Below are 2,307 nucleotides of genomic sequence, written 5' to 3'. Positions count from 1 at the left end.
ATGTAATGTCCTTATCCTAATATAGGAGCTGTCAGGGTCCTTCGAGGCCCTTCTTCTGTTCATTAAAAAAATCATAAGAGTGATGTTTCATTATTGTATTGCATTGGGGTTAGTTTTGTGAAAATGATTCCAACTAATATTTTATTTCAGTATCAAGAAAAACTGATTGTCGAATATGTTTTCTCATTGCATGAAAATCATGTTCATTTTGCAGATAATAAGCTCATCAATCTCAGGTGAGCTGATCCAATTTGATCCCGCTGAGATCTGCATCCCCATCTTGCTAAACAAGACAATGGTTTTCAGTGTAAATGTAATCAACATTACAGACTTCTACGTTGCTTTCAATGCATATTGGTTCCAAAGGGTTGCACCGTGGGACAAAAGATCAAAGGTGGAAGGAATCCTGCCACCACGGTCCTGTAAAAAAGTAATATTAGCATGGGTAACAAAAGAAAACGAACTAGAAGACATGGAGGCCAATGGAGGCTACTTCGTGTGGAACCGTGTTGTGACTGGCGGTGTGGAAAGCGGAGACATCATCAGTTACATGGATGAGGAAGAGAGTAAGAAAGTGTCCATAATTCCTAAAAAGGTGAGTTCCTAATTACGTGATGTGTAGTTGTCCATTTTGTATGGTCACTGATGATTGATTTAAATCAGTAAAACCGAACCGATGATTATTTTGCAGACAAGCTTATGCACCTCAGACGAGTTGATCCAGTTTGATCCTCCCCAGCTCCCCTTCCCCTTCCTTTCAAACAAGAGGGTGTCCATGTTGCATTTGTCTAAAGGGATGTTTGAAATAGCCAACGTTACGGACCACATCGTTGGTTTCAATATATGGTCGCATGAAGACAATTATGCGCGGTACAAAATGGAACCGGGAGAAGGGATCCTGCCACCACAATCCACACAAACAATCATGGTAAGAAGGATCCTAAACGCAAACCGAACGGAAGACTTGCAGTGCAAAGACAAGATTTTTGTGTGGAATGGAATTGTGACCGAAGCTGTCGAAGTTAGCGATATTGAAGGATACTGGAAGGACCACAATGATAAAGAGTTGCCCGTTGTTCTTACAATGGTGAGTTCCCTGACATTTCAGTTATAAGTATCCACTTGCCTTTGTATTTTTCTTTCCCGACCCCTCCAAAGATCTGATAATTCATCCAAGGAGTACTATATGTGTTGACAGCCTGGAGAAAGCAGTTAAAGGTAGCATCAGCATGGTCGAATCTCTTGGACGTAAAGGCTTGAGAGAAGGTAATTAATGCAGGCTTCTTTCTCATTACTACTTTTGTAGTACTCAGCTATAATTAAGGACGTTACTTGTGGCTTTAGTCTGAGCATTTTGTTAAATCTCTTGAACCGTGTTACCAGTATACATGCTGCATGGTTTTAGTTTGGCCTCCTTTTTTAGCTCGAAAGCGAGTTGCAAAAAGGAAGTGCGTAATCTCAAAGCTCTGTGGTGCAATTGGGCAGATATTGTTTCAGCGGGGCAATAGAAAAGGGGGAGATTCCCGTTTAAAAAAACAAAGATAATTGCTTGTCTGCAATCATTATAATATTTTAGTGCACAAGTAAAAGATACTGAAATGGATAATATCCAAAATGAACCCATAGCCAGTGGACCCATGCCTCAGTACCAGGGACCTGAACCGTATGCACACTCAGCGGCACTGCTCTGTTTTTCATTGTTTTATCCAATTTTTTTTTTGCTTGCTGTAGCGCAGCCACAGCAGAACTTCTTTTCGCAACTGCTTGCGGGCAATCATGATATTGCCTATCCGTACACGGATCTCACGAATTTCACATAGCTTCAGCAGGGCCTAAACTAACATATCATGTACTGTATAAGAAATGTGAAATTATTAAACGGTCCTTAGTACATTATAGTAAAGTGCTGGCGAAGGAATTGTATTTGACCTGTTGACTTTTAGCTCAACTTTTTCTTTTTTAGATGATTAGCTCAAATATCTTATATAATAGTTTTTTCGCTTTTTCGTGCTTTTAAACTTATAACTTACAGCATGTTTCTCTATGTTGGCCCGTCCTGGGTTAGTAACAGAACAGAAATCCCAGATATGGACATGGCAAAATTAACAGGTCTACTGTAAAAGAAAACGTCAGCAATGAGCGCGAGGATGAGGAACGACCTGCACAAAGCCTTCTTTGCTCATCATGGCATGGAAGCATCGCATTATTTTAAAATGGAATTTCATACAATTACCTCAAATTGGGACAGTAGATTGAGCTACTATGTTTGTTGTTAACTTGTACCGACATAACTTGTACCTTGTGCAT

The 2,307-nt window shown here is 40.0% G+C and overlaps 1 long non-coding RNA gene across 1 annotated transcript; it reads left to right on the top strand.

Moving 5' to 3' along the window:
* The first annotated feature begins 817 nt into the window (after positions 1-817).
* On the top strand, positions 818-2,101 carry LOC124658947. Its single transcript, XR_006989391.1, has 3 exons — positions 818-1,087; positions 1,199-1,266; positions 2,072-2,101. It is a non-coding gene; the product is annotated as an uncharacterized LOC124658947 (long non-coding RNA).
* The last annotated feature ends 206 nt before the right edge of the window (positions 2,102-2,307 follow it).

Source organism: Lolium rigidum, chromosome 6 (assembly GCF_022539505.1).
Source record: "Lolium rigidum isolate FL_2022 chromosome 6, APGP_CSIRO_Lrig_0.1, whole genome shotgun sequence".
Taxonomy (NCBI): domain Eukaryota; kingdom Viridiplantae; phylum Streptophyta; class Magnoliopsida; order Poales; family Poaceae; genus Lolium; species Lolium rigidum.
This window is presented reverse-complemented; position numbering and strand designations above follow the sequence as displayed.